The following is a 14,980-nucleotide window of genomic DNA, read 5'->3' on the forward strand; positions in this document are numbered from 1 at the left end:
AGTGTAATTCAGAGGTTATAATGCTATCCTCATGGCCATACTCTCAGAGGTGATCTTTCCTGAAATGGTATGTGTGGCCAAGGACCAAAAGGAGCATCGAAGGGCAGAAAAATGCCATTTAAACACCATCTTTCTGAGGTTAGTTATGATACTCACAGTGCCAGCAGTAAAGACGAACCAGTCTTGCTACAATAGAATGGCAACTTGAGTGGGAAAAACATACAAGCTATTTTTTCATACCTAAAACGCCATAGCTTCAAGGTAGTTTACTACATACAGAGAGAGGAACAGCATGGATATATAATGTTCTGTATTCTCCTGGCACTGAATGAGAGCTGGGACTGGTGGTACCATATGGCCCATTTACAGCCTGGGCTCCGAGAACTCTGGAGACCGTAAGAGGCCCCGTTCCCCACAGCGCTCTGCCTTCTGAAAAGGTGCCCAAAGCCCAAAGTCAACTCAGATCATGTCCCCTGAGCCCCGGCACACATAGGCAATACTCTCAGCACTACCGTTACGGTGGATAGCCTTTTTTTCCTTCCCTCTGAATATAGCGTATTACGCATCAGACACGTGAAAATCAAAGTTGGTGCTTTAAAAGGCACCAGCGGTATAGTGTAAGAGGTTTTAAAAAAACAGTAGCTGCTCACAGTATGCTCAGAAAATGGCCACTGACGCTTTTTGGTTTGATATTTTCTGCATTGACACCACTTTCTAAACTGACTGACTTTTTTTTTTCCCCTTAGTATTCTGCATCTCCAATTTTAAAGTTTAAATAGATCTATACTTTCCCCAAGGAGTTATGTGCAAACTAATATTAAGATTAAAATCTTTTATGTTTGTTCTGTAGCTTGAAACAGAAAACTAGTGCATAGTCTGTTTTATCCCACTGGCTCTCTAAGGTTCAGGTATTAACATAAATACAGCCCATTAACACTTGTTCCTCTCTGTCAGGACATAAATTAAGTCTGCAGGTGTTCCATGAAGCTTTACCCTTGGTACTAATTAAGCCTTGATAATTAGGTTTGTTAAATTCAGGCCTTTAAGCTTATATTCCCTCTTTGGGTTGCCAAAATAGGGATTTGCAATATACAAGGCCTGTTTCTGCAGGTTTTCTGGGGTTTTTTTGTGTGTTTTTGTTTTCAACAAAATGATGGTCGTAATAAACTCTTCTTTAGTTTGATGGTTAAAGATTCAAAACCTGTGAAGAACTTGGTTATCAGCTTGTATTTACATCAGAACATTTTCTTTTGCTGGCTTTTTGGCAGAGCACAGTCGTTGTAGTGGAAAGTTTCCAGTCCATATGTTAAACACACAGATGCTTCGACTAGATAAATGGTTGCAGTTCCAAATGAAATATCATTCAGAAATGTACAAGTTGAGATCTTAAAATTATAATATTAAAAATATGTTTAAAATCAATAGAAGTTTAATTTAGCAAGCATATCCATATAGCAATAAGACTTTCCTTACAGAGAAAACAATACAGAAAAAATTCCTAATACCTTTGATTTTTGTCAGGTGTTTTAAAAGGTTATGTTCACAGGTCATATGGTCTCAGTGCTAAATAAAAATAATAATTAAAGAAATCTAGTTCAAAGGAATCCTCCTGGGAATAGGGTTATTTGTAACACATACACAGAACATTAAATAGTCTAATCAAAATGGATTTTCTTGCCAGTTAATCTCTTCTCTTTTGTTTCTCCATAAATATATAGCCCATCAGATCAAATGTTTGATAAATCTCATTTTTCATCTAGAATAAATGAAACCACAGCTACAACTCTGTTAGAGGTACTTTCCACGTTATTCATTGCAATCACGCTAACTTGATGCTAATAGCTTTAATGCTTTTTTTTTAATTCATGGGATATTAAATAAAATCATATTTTTAATCAAAACTTTTTTTGAAAAAAAAGGAAATAAATAAATTAAAAAATGCCATTAGAGACTTTCAGCCACATTAGGTTCTCATCCTTCATTTTATTTAGTGTTTTATTGACCAGAAAGCCACAATTAATCATTTTTGGGCAAGAGCTATATTTTTGGTAAGCAACAGGGTTTTACTGAGATGTTGCACATAAACGTGCAGTCAGTTTAACACACCTTGTAATATTTTTAAATCTTATTTTGATTTCTAATAAGACATTTTTTAAAGTTTAAAAAATCTTCAGTTAACTTTCTGGACAGAAGAAAAATTACTTAGGGTGGATATTTAGACTCTGCTACAAAAAGGATTTAATACAGAATGGCAGGAAATAAGCATAAGGGTGTTGAAAGAATATCTTTTCAGTATCCAGTGCGGCATTCAGATTGTTTTCCCTTGGAACGGTTCTGCTATAAAAGAACCCTGCTGAAGGAGAGAAAAGGCAAAGTATATGATGATTATCATTAAAAGGCATCACTTCTTATTGCAGAAAATACTAATCTCACCTTGTAATTTACAGCATATCTATATTTATAATGAGAAATAGCATGATACATAGCATATTTCATAGAAACAGTGTCCTAAATACTGAATTAATTGGCAGATTTTTAATGGTGGCCCCACTGAGGCGTATAACGATTGACAAAATACTGTAAGAGAGAGTATACTTGATAGATTCCACTTATTAATAGGTCAAAGTCATTAGGGAGATAATGTATGAGAGAAGCTATGTTCAACCCCTCAATGTTTTGACTTTTTATAAAAAGGGAAGACTGTGAGATGGGCTACGGGAGTTCAAGCCTATAACAGCATTTAGAGTTTTGGAATTAATAACACTTCCGGTTCTGCAGCGTTTTCCATGTCAAGGGCAGGGAAAAGACTTTGGTTTGGATATATAATTATTGCAGTGTTTTGAAGAGTTTGGCTACCAACTAGCAGTTATAAATCTGAAAGTTGTTGGAAGCATAAAATAAATTTCTTGTGTGCATCAGCTTGGCTTCAACATTCACATTTGTGCTGCTAAAGCTTCCTTTTTCAGTAATTCAGGAGGCTTTGTTTTTTATCAGGAGCTTGCAGTTTCTTAGGTTACAGGAAAACAGCGCTCTCCCTTTTTCATGCCCTGCTATCCTGCATTCTGGTTAGAAAAAAACTAGAAAACAGTCCCAAGACTTTGCTGAGAGATGGCATGTGTCTAAGCAAGGGACGTTAGACATTCAAATACCCCGTACGATAACTGGCATTTCAGATAATATTACTGAAAATGTTATTAACAAAGCAAAGAGTCATTGCTGATTAAATACCTTAAGGACAAAGGTATGACAACTTTTTTCTTTATAGTGAAGTCTTATACCGTACATTGTGCAGCTCCATGTGGGAAGGGAAGACGCTGCAAGGGCTAAAAGGTGGATGGAAAGCTGGGGGTTAAGGCATTTCAAAATGTCAGGCAGCTTGTTATATTGCAGTACATCATTCTATCCCTGGAGACTACTGCTGAGGCCTAGGCCAAAGCTATATAGAGAGCAGAAAATTTGACACAAGCTTCCAAATTTTCTCTTTAGCTCTCTTGGGCTGCAACCCATATGCCATGGTTAAACCATCAGGCTTTGCTCCACTGAGACCTTAGGACAAAGCAACTCAGTATTTCCTTTTCAGTGAAAGTGACTGCTCGTTTCCTTAGCAGAAATCTATTTTCCCACTCACTGTCGTCTTAGAATGAAAATAGCTTCTTTTTTTTCCCTAAATAAAAGGTTGTCTTGAAGTGCATACCTCTTGTTTTCCTGTTCTTAACTTCTCAACTTGAATATTAGTGGAATCTAACAGTAGATTTTAATGAATTATAAAAGACATTGCTATTTGCATTATACAATTGTTGTGTTTTCCAAAGAGGTGTATAATCACTTCTCAAGCAGAAGCAGTATTCGTGGACATTCCTCCAAACCCCACATTCTCAGTTTCATTGCAATATATGCCTGAAATGTGTGAGAGTGATTCTAACTACAAATACCCAGGCTTTCATCTCACAAAACAACATCCACTAACCCTATTCGTAAGGGCAATCACTTTTTCCATGAGTTCTCAATCTCATGTGTTCAGTAGTTTGTTACTAAACAATGTAAATATATTATCTTCTAGCCTAGTGAAAGTGCAATGAAAGAAGCAGCCCACATTTTTAGTTCTGCACATATAACCAAACACATTGAGATTTCTGTTGTCATGTAATAGCATGGTAATTTATTATTCCCACTGCATGTATCACAGTTGTATAAGAGAAAGAGAACATGCCAAAATTGCTATTTGTGAGAAATTGAGTTATGGCCAAGTATAGTTAAACGTTGGGGCCAGAACCTCATCTCACTCTCCATAAAGCTGTCCTGACAAGCAGCTGAGGATTTTTGTAGTTTAAGAGAGTTTTCAGATGCTCTGTAGCTGGCAGCCTGCACCGTTGTAGCCCACTTCTGTGCATGCCTGGGTCAGAAGGGTATAGCACATAAAAACCTTCTCTAACATGCCTGGGACCCAAGCCAGGTGGCATGATGTAGAGGAGTACAGGGTACCTCTTCCCCATGAATTGTCGCATCAAACATAACTTGGCAAAAAACCTTAAGATCTGTTCTGTACTAAACTGTTTTACTGTCCTCATGTCTTCTAACCTGCCTAACTTAGCATATTGGGGTCATTTTTTATTTCGTCCTTTTCTTTGAAGGATGAATGTGTGTAAGAAAGACCAAATGGCTAACAAGCTTTTTTTTCTTTTCCAAGTGGGATTCTTGCAGTATTATTATTAATGTTATTACTCCTAGAAATTAAACGTTATTGGACTATTCATACTAGTGTTGGTGTTTACGTGTAAAGATCTTGGAGATTTCAGAAAAGACCTACAAGAATGATGAGAACCTTTATCCAATAGCAAAAGAATAAAGAAGCAGCATGTTCATGAAGAAAAGATTAAGATATCCCTTGTTTCAAACCCATAAGCACCTATGTTTGGAGAAAACTTCTGCTAGAAAAGGACTTTTAATCTAGTAGGGGGACATACAGTGAGACCAATGACTGGACTGAAACTAGACAAATTCTAGTAGTAAGGCCCTTTAAAAAAAAAAAAAAGGGAAAGAGAAAAGAAACAATGTAATTAAGCACTGTAGCAACTTGCGTAGGAATGTAGTGACTTCTCCATCACTTGAAGTCTTTAAATCAAGATTGAATGTCTTTCTAAAAGATATTGGTTGTAGCTCAACCAGAAGTTATGAGCCATGGGCTTGATGCAGGAATCCCTTGGCTAAATTCTGTTAAACAGAAGGTCATACTAGATGTTCATAATGATCCCTTCTAGCCTTTGAATCTATTACTCTATTAATCTACTCCAGTCATGAAAGTGTCATTTGCCCACACAAATTTCAGATCTTTTGAGCATGCATGCATTTCAGTGAACCAGCTTGGATGTAGGCTACTCTGAAAATGTGTGCACAGCTCCTTCTGCTGAACATCTGCTTTAATGCCAACCTGAAGCATTTTCTTCTTAAAACTTTATTCCCAAAGGAAGTAGGCTGCCTATTTGTACAATATAAATGTGTGTTCTGTTTTCTTCTTAGGCACCGTAGCTGAGGTACATAAAACTGTATAGTTAAATCACAGAAGGAGCCATTTATAATTCTTGTTCATTTTGTACACAAATCCATGTGATTCCATTAGATATGCAGCACAGCCTGTTACACAGTAGTGAATGGAGATCAAGCACTTCTGTTTACCTATGAAATTGCCTATTAAAATTACAATAACCACCATAAAAATGACTTTTTTATGTCTCTCCTCTGAGAAGAAGTTTCAATTTACTGGTTCACGTGAAAATATCTTGCAAGTAATTGTAAATATTTTAGGTAGATTTACTCTGATATTACTTGATGTGTCAAATTCATTGAAAAAAAAATGATCTAGTGAAATGTTAAAGAGACACAATCAAGTTGAAATCCATTCAATTATTTAAAAAGGGGGAAGTCATTTAATATTCTGTACTTGTATAGTGTTCCTCCTTACAAATAGTTATGTAAATCCAGGTCTGAAAGTTGAATATTCCCTTTTACTTCTATTTTTAAAAAGACCCCTAAAAATCATGAAAATGGTGGAATAGGTGGTGGAGCAGAATTATCAGTAGGCAGAGGACCTTGTCTTTGGTTGGTTTAAACCAACATAGCTCTTCAACATTTGGGACTCTAGTCCAAGGCAGTCACAAATTAATCAAAATTAAAGTCAAAGCCAACCTGCAGGGGAGAAGGTGCTTTCTCTTCCTGGGAATGTTCCGTTTATCACTTATTGATGTAACTTACAATTTTCCAGCAGGCTGTATAAAAAGAGATCTCAGGTTAAATTTTAACCAATTTTACAGGATTTCTGTGCAAATTTTACTTTCTGAGCCTGATCACAAATTAGTTGCGCTGCCTTGCATGTACTGGAAAGAACCCAGTCTGTAAAGCAGATCCCCTGCACTCGGGTCATAACCCAAAGAAGCCAAGGTCAAAGCCAGGCAGAGCAAGCAGAGCTGCTCACCTGTGGGTAATCTGCTGGGCCTCATGCCAGGTGAGATGCAGGTGAATCCCCCACATTAGTTTAAGTACTCTCAGGTTTGTCAGCTCTTCTAGATGTTGGTTTTTTCCTTGATAGCTGGGATACAAGCAGTAGCCAAAGATGAGCCAGATGGAGGTTTGGGGTGTGTTGCAGTGTTTTTGGGAATTTGCTGTCTGGTGAAGAAACCTTCTGTTGTTTGTTTAGCCCTCTTCCCATGTGCTTTGGGCTACCTCTGAAGATAAAACCAGACATGGGCCTATGACTTTCTGAAAAAGATGCTTACAGGTTTTGTTTTCTTTTGGGGGTACCTGCTTCATCTCTTTGCCACCAAATTAAGTCTTTTTTCATTCACTTGTTATGGAAGGTAGTCACAGTACAAGCTGGGGGACAATTTTGCTAGGAACTGAAGTGTTCCTGCCTCATCGTGTGAGACTGGAGAAAGGGTGAGTGAAGAGGAAGGTCTGTGCCTCTAAGAGCAGAAGGTAGTCTTGTACCCAAGGCTTTTTTTTTTTTTTTTTTTTGTGCCAACTCAGATGGAACAAAGCCACTGCTGTTTGTGGGTGCTCCTGGATGTTTTTCCTATGGGACCTACTGATAAACTTTTTATTCAATTTTTCTGAAATTCAACAATTTCATAACCCGAACTGGTGTTTTAAGTGCTGTTCACTCAGTTCCTGGAGGCTGAGAGGGTATGTGACCTCTTTTCCAAGGTGAGTCAGTGTTGTTTGGTGCCTTCTTTAACGGTGTGGGTATATGTGGACAGTGGTGAGTAAAGGACATATGCTGCCACTAAAAATTACATGGATAAAATTCAGATCCTGTTTCTTGCAGCAGCTTCCCAGAGATGTGTGCTCACTGTTCAGCTGTTAAGATTGTTATTAAACTTCATGGACCATAAACCCCATGGAAACAAGGAAAGTGAACAACTATGCTATTACAATAGTGTCAAAACAGGAGACATATTTCATAGCTTCAAAACTGTAAGCCTGCCTACACGCAGCATTTCAGCTCTCATGGGCTGCCTCAAACTACAGTGTTTATTTAATCTCTAAATTAAATGCAATATTGCTAATACATAAAGCCTGGAAAAATATGTTCCTTTTAGTTTAAAGTTCAGCTTCATAAATCTAGCTTTGCAGACTGCCTCCTGAAATGGGAGTTGATTTTTTTTTTTTTTTTTTATTTAAATATTTGTCAGACATCCATCATCTCTTAATATTTCCTGTCATGGGAATCTACTTAATTCCAAACTAAATCCATCTTGATTTTCACTAAATGCCCCGACTTGCTCAGTAGAACAACGGAGTCCTGATTAGGGGAGACAGACAAACAAGGGGATGAAAACATCTTTGACACGCTGTTGTGGGGGTGGGAGGAGGGAAAGCAGAGATGCTAAATGTGGCCTGGCTCAACAGGGGGATGTATTTACTTTCGAATGTACTTATTTTGAGAAAGGAACTGTCAAACTCTGTGTGTGTGTTTTAATGTGTTGGCAGACCTGTCCCCTGTATGTATATGTTTGCCTTTCAGTGTCCTCCTGCAGATTGCTTTTGACTGGGCCAAGCTACAACAGTTTAAATATCATCTTTCACGTAGGCACAATAAATTTCTAACAAAATTGCTTTAAAAAAAAAAAATCCCAAAAACTCGTATTGCAATGTTCTAAAGACTGGGGAGCATGTGTGTATGTAGGTGTTGTTTGGCTTTTTGTTGGTGTTTGTTTGTTGTTTTTTTTTTTAACCCCCTTGGTGGGGGAAAACTCATCCATTTCCTCTTCCAAGAGATGATTAGCTCTGTCCTTTTTAATGGAATATTTTAAGGTAGGTGAAGATAGTGTCTAGTTTTGGCATTCTTGGCCTAAAGAAAAAGGGAAGATGCTGTGATGTTTATTCTTTTTTTTGTTAAAGGGTAAATTCCCCAAGATTTTGATTTTTTTTTTTAAAGAAAGGCTAAAGTAGTGAATTGGGGCTGCAGTAGGAAAACAGAGAAAATAAAGGTTGTATAACTGAAACTTTGTCCTGGGATACATGGTACTTACTAGACACTATCTGATCATGTGATTGTATATTGCTGGTTTCTCCATGATTTGTGGGTTACTGCTCTGTTGAAGAGTGGGTTTTTTTGGGGTGTTTCATGTTGGGGTTTTTTGTTGTTTGGCCTTTTTTTTTTCTTTTTCTTTTACTCAAGCATCCGAAAGAGATTTCATGATCTGAAAGCAGGTAACCAAATTTGAAAAATAATGACTAAGTTCTATAAGAATGGAAACTTAGCATTTCTTTTTTCCCTTCCTATAATGATGATTAATAAAAAGGGCGCTTCAGTATGACCTGTCCCTCCTCCTACACACACGCTTTCCTCTTCCCTACAGACTGCTAATGACTATCGCTGTAATTGTTAGGTGCTGTTGATCATAGGAATGGAATGTGTTTCATGCTGCTGTTTATTCTGGGTCTATAAAGCTGATATTCATATGATTCTCCTATCTGAGTTGATTAATTGCTACCAAATTAGGGACTGTGCTTTGAAGGAATTTAACCTGTTGTTTTCTACTCATGGCAAATGTGTCAATGCTGGCGAGGAAAGTTTGTTACTTCTGTGTTATCCTGGTTTGTTGCTCATCAAATGTGATCCCCTGAGTAGGGTTTAAAATGTTATGAGCCTACAACTGTAAACAATTTTTCATGTGACTGGGAGGTTATTTTTTCCTAATCACCTCGCTAAGTGTGCATTGATAGTGTTGCCTGTAAACTGACCTACTATACAGTGCTTGCTGACAATGACATTATTTGAATTTATTGGGACCTATTATTTAAAGAATGCTAATATTATCTAGTGAGTCCTGCTGAGAGAATTGTTTGTAAATATGCCAGGAGAAACTAACGTAGAAAACACTTGAAACCAGTTCCTCTATGAAAGTCAGGGAGGGAAATAAGCTGAGTAATATATCTATACATATATATATATATATATATATACCCTTTTTTTTTTTTTAACTAGGCCATCAATTCAGTTAAAATATGAAAATGTTCAGGCCAAAAAGAGTTCCTGTGCCAGGAAGACTTGTGTTCTTCCCCAAATGCTTCTATTATAAAATGTCTTGTTCCTTAAGTGGGCATTATGTTACTATATTTTATAGGTACTTTTCAAAAGAAATTTAATTACATCGTCATTTGAGATGGTAAGAATAAGCTGCACAGTACACAGTTCCCAAAAAATGAATTCATTTTTAATGTGCCATCTGTTGCTGCAATACAATACGAAGATAAATAGTTGAAAAAGAGGAAGAGAATTGACAAGAAAGAGAAATGGACTTTGATTTGCCCTTTCATCGCACACATAAAACAACATAAGCTCAATCAATGCACAGAAATGAAAGCTAATACATAATAGCCGTTGGTCCTGGTTTTTTTTCCCCCACCTATTGTTTCAAGTCCTAATTAAGAAAGAGGAGATCCGAGTTGGTGTAGCTTCTTCTGCCTCCCTAGACTCAGCTGTACCACATCAGGCTCTTGGTAGCAGGTACTGAGAGGCTGGTAGCTCTCCCGCCCTGCTAAAGGTGAGCTGGTGTGTAATGGCGCAGTTGTCTGGGAAAAGGGAGAACCAACATGTCAACAAATAAAAGCCCATGCCAGGAAGTTTTAATCGGTGCTTTTTATGAAAGGGATTTTGATGGATAGTTTGAGACCCTTTAGAGTGGGAGATCTCTGTGGTAATGTCATGCTTTTAGGAGCTTGTTAGACAGCTTAAAGCTGTGATTAATATTTAGCAAAATGATATATGGCGAGGCTTGAAAGCTGAGGTTATTTACTATGTATAATTAGCTATGGTTATTACTTGTGAAAGACACTTTGTGGATTCTAGATGTAAGTAACAAAGCTCAGTAAGACGGTTTTATTAGTTATAAAGTTCAGTTAGTATCAAAAAGATGTTCTGTAAAGCTCATTATTCAAATCTTTGAAAAGAAATAGTGAATGAAATTATAAGCATAAAACCTTTCTTCTTCGGGGACACATGCTTCTATAAAGATTTTCTGGTGAGATAAGTTTGTCTGTTCCTCCTCTTCCCTTCCCTTCTCATGTTTAAAATGAACTACATTTCAGAGACCTCTGTGTGTAGACTCTCAAAGCTTAAAGGAACAACAGGGTAAGGAAATGAGCATTGTTAGCTTAGTGAAATAAATTCCACCTGACACTTTAAGGTGACATTGCTTGCTTCAAGAGGAGGCGATTAAAGAAAGAAATTCTGCCTTTCCCATGATAGGAAATATCCCTTTATTATCTGGAGCCAAAGTATATATTAAAAAAATAAAAAAATAATTTGCTGCTTTTTCCCAGGTTGCTGAAGTGCCATGTTGAAGAAGTGGGAAAGATGATTTAAATAAAGCACTTGGTACATGTACATGTCCTTTCTCATCACTGCTTATTTTTTAGGGTCAAATGATAAAAGAGACCTAGATATGTAGAATCTGGTATGTCTGGAGGTTTCTGCTCTTCCTCTGAGAGCTAGACACTTCAGACAGTTGGAGACTTCATAAATAACTCAAGATAGAAATTGGGGGGGGGGGGGTGTTATTATTATAACAAAAAGAGACAAAAAACCCCTAAGTATTGTGAGGCCGGCTAGGGGTAAATATGGAGGCAGTTATTTTGCTATAGATAGTGTGGTAAAATTAGGTAATAGGAAGGTTGTTTTGTGCCTGATTTAAAAAGGTTTTAAGCAGTTCTTATCCCAGGTAGCTCTTAATATCAAAAGATCCTTTGGGCATCTGCTGCATAAGTAAATTTTAACTTGGCCTTGAAAAACTATATGCAATTTTCCTTGGAGCACTCTCAACTTATTTATCTCTCTTCCATTTAGTACATATCAACCGTATTTCAAGAATTCAGCTAATCTGATAGAATTATAAATGAAATGATGTGATAAAAGTCTTGGTTCTGATCGGGGCTCCGTCCCACTAGTCTTCGTGATTCCTTCTTTGAAAGTTAGTTGTTCTAGGAAGAAAATGAAGGAGAGATGGTGTTGGTGATGCTTTCTCTTAGCTTTATTACATCTGTAAATCCTTCTATGCTGATCATGGTAGTAATTCCAAAGAGCGCTTCTTGACTTCTTTACTGAAGTACGTGTGAGAATAACGCAGTTCTGTTGTGTCTGATCTCAGGTTGGCTTTATCATGCAAAACCAGTGAGCGGCTTATAGTGCTCAGAGAAATCCTAGCGGAACGTGTAAACAAAAGTATGTACAATTACTCTTTACTGACTTTCAAATCATGTTAGCGTTGTCCTCGGTTAGAGTGAACACATTTTATTTTTGTTTTATGTTGTTGTTGTTTAATTGTGGGAGAGAGTAGTTTTTCTTCATACCTGCTCTCAATCTCATTCATATTCTCCTCCTTGTACCCCTTTCCTTCTTTCTTTCCTCTCTTGTTTTCATCCAGATTTCTAAATCTGATTAGCGATCACTACAGCTTGACAAATAGGCCATGTTTCCAGCCAAATTTTGCATTTATGTCCACTTAACCCTTTTTAGCAGAGGGGTAATAAAAGAAAGCATTTCAATAATTTTTGAAGAATTATGCTCCTTTTTTTTAAAAAAGCAAGGGTTTTTTTTTTGTAAACCTTATAACGAGGCTATTTAGCTCTGCAGGAAAAACACTGCTTTTTAAACAGACATTATCTGCAGAAATGTGCCATGTTGAAACAGATACATACAGGAGGCAAAAAAGCCTCATTTGTTTTACTGGTTTTTTTTCAGTGATTAACACTGTTGCTGAGAGTTCTAGTTTAATTCTTGCCATTTCAATTTCAGAAGAGTTTGGAAGTATTTACCAAGGTTTAGACAGAATTAAGAGTTTGAGAAACAGCCTTAAGCATGTAATTTCATAAATTCTTTATTTTTTCCACTGTGCAAAGTTGATAGACTGAACAGTATATGTCTGTTTTAATATCAAACCGTTCAGTCCAGCTAAGAACTAGAAGGATCATCTAAAAAAAAAAAAAAAGTGTTAGTGTTTGCATCTTGATTTTGTTTTTTGGTTTTTCTTCTTCTTCCCCCTCCCCTTTCTTCTGGCAGGGGGTGGCAGGCAGATATGGGTGTTTTTCAACTTTATGCCCTAAATGGAGAGAGCATGACCATATCCAGTGTTCACCTTCAGGGGGTGAGGAAAAAACTGTGTGACAAATCTCCTCTTTCCAAGGCATTGGAGAAAGAATATCTGTTTAAAAAATAAAAAAATCCTCTCCCCACACGCTTTTTTTTTTTTTTTTTTTTCCAGAGGAGAGCTTAGTGAAGAGGCCTAGGTTTTAAAGATGCGACTTCTGTGTGTATGTGTTGGTGCTTTTGCTCTAAGGAGACTTGGAAGGCAAATCTGATAAAGGAAGAATAAACCTCTGTTCCGATCTTGCTAGGAGCAACTTAGTTGTCAGCAGCGTTTGCAAAGCGTAATGTGTATTCAGTTTTGTAAAGCATTTCTTCACACTCTGATTTCTACTATCCCTTTAGCAAAATCTAGTACTGTACAAATCTGTTAAATATTTTTATCTTAATCATTCCTTGTAGCTGTATCTTAGAACCATGAGCTGTGTTCCCAAATTCTCATGTGATGATGCTTTTATTTGTTTGACCTTTCTTATCAATGTTACACTGACAGTCACTGTACTCCTACACTGAGGCTCTCCATTGCTGGAGTAAGACCTAATGGTTTTAGCAGCTCCACATTTTCTAGATGCAAACCAAAACTGTTCCCTGATACCTTAGTAGCATCTCTGAGTGATGTTAGAGGTGTTGAGCTCCCATCCTACTGCACCGCATATGCTTTGTTTCAGTGTTGCTGAGTCTTTCCAGGGGGGTGGCCTCCATGTTTAGTGGAAGCCTTTGAGAGCACGGTGCAGAAGGCATGTCCCTGTCACCTGAATGCTGGCCTTGCTAGGCTGTTGCTCCCATGGTGTGATTATAGGAGCGTGTCCCACCTGAGGGTGATTAGCATCGGGGGTAAGAGCCCCCTGTAGCAGCTCATGGTTTTGAAAAAAACAATTCTCCGGGAACAAATGCAATTCTGGTACCTGCTTCATAAGAAAATATTCCACTGTCCTTAGACTGTTTTTGTTTGGAAATATGCAGATCTGACTTATTTGCAGTAGTAATGTTGCACTCACACTGGCAGGTTAAGAAGCTGTTGTCTTTTGCTCCAAAGTTGTGTTTGCTGCTGTAAGGCTTTACACCAGGGAAGTCAGTGCTGCTGTAGCTTAGCAGCTTGGTGTCACTCAGAAGTGTTCTCCTCGGGTTTATTTCTCTGTAGTTGGCTGTATGGCAGCCGTCTCCCTGGAGCATGAAGGTTAGAAACTCGATTATTCCTGACCTGGCAGGTGTCAGTAGGAGCTGAGCCCTGAACACAGAAGCAAGGGAGAAAAAAATAACTTTCAAGCTAATTTTGTGTCCAATTAACAATTAGATTCTTCTAGGATAGCGCAGTCAAGAATATTCCTGACTCCATAGGTTATTATGCATGTTGGTGTGTGGAGCTGAAGCCTTTTCTACAATCCTAACAAAATAAGGCTGTTGCTTAATAAAAAGTGTGGCAGTGCACAGTGGGATGCCAGCATATACATTTTCCACTTTGCTTGCTTTGTTATTAGGCCATGGTTAAGCTTGATTAACTGTCTGTGTCCAAGATTTTTATATATATTTCCTTTTTTAGCTGCAGTAAAACACAGTAAAAGTGTGTTTTGCTGTTGAAAGAGAATGTCTCTGTTCACTAAGTGATTACAACGGTATGGAGATGAAAATGCTCTAAATATATCATAGAAGATAAGGGGCCTAAACATTGGAGGCACAAATTATCATAGATACAGGTGTGTTACTTTAATTATCCTATCTATTTCAGTATCTTAGAAACCAGTTTATGAAGTGATCAGACTAGATAACATTGTTTGGGTTGATGTTCAACTTGTAAAATGGCCACAGAAAATTATATAATGTAATTACCTTTGTGTAAAATCAGTCAACAATGTTCAAGTAAAAAAACTGAGAATAAGTGCCACCATATTGGCTTTTCTTGCACATTTGACATGCAGACATGTATCTGTCTACAGCTCAATCATAAAAAAAAAAGTGCTGTAAACATCTATGAAATAGGCTTATTTTTCTAAGCCTCTGCATGATTATATGATTTGTCACCTTTTTTGTGTTTCCTCTTACTCCAGCTTAACACAACTATGTGGGGGCCTCTTTTATTTCTTCAAATCACAATGCACATCTACAAAGCATGTATCAGTAATCAAAATAGCAGTGCAGCCCCGAGAGGAAAATCTGGATTTGAGACAGCTTGGTCAGCCCCAGGAGGGGACCTGGGACATAGTGTCCCTGCTAGTCAGAAACAAGGACACAAATTCTGCAGGACCAGTATGGGGAGATGCATGTTTTACTCACACCAGCCATGTCCAGGTATACTTTGTTCCCATTCTGCTAAAGGAAAATAAATATAAATACATTACAGCA

The 14,980-nt window shown here is 37.5% G+C and overlaps 1 protein-coding gene and 1 long non-coding RNA gene across 3 annotated transcripts in view; both read left to right on the forward strand.

Moving 5' to 3' along the window:
* WWOX (WW domain containing oxidoreductase) overlaps positions 1 to 14,980 on the forward strand; it is a 534,876-nt gene that overhangs the window by 365,325 nt on the left and 154,571 nt on the right. The window lies entirely within an intron of this gene.
* LOC148051057 (uncharacterized) lies at positions 6,584 to 7,140 on the forward strand. The gene is made up of 3 exons (XR_015700399.1): positions 6,584 to 6,629; positions 6,852 to 6,930; positions 7,021 to 7,140. It is a non-coding gene; the product is annotated as an uncharacterized LOC148051057 (long non-coding RNA).

This window comes from Nipponia nippon, unplaced genomic scaffold (genome assembly GCF_047370975.1).
Source record: "Nipponia nippon isolate SJK-2023a ecotype South Korea unplaced genomic scaffold, ASM4737097v1 scaffold_7, whole genome shotgun sequence".
Taxonomy (NCBI): domain Eukaryota; kingdom Metazoa; phylum Chordata; class Aves; order Pelecaniformes; family Threskiornithidae; genus Nipponia; species Nipponia nippon.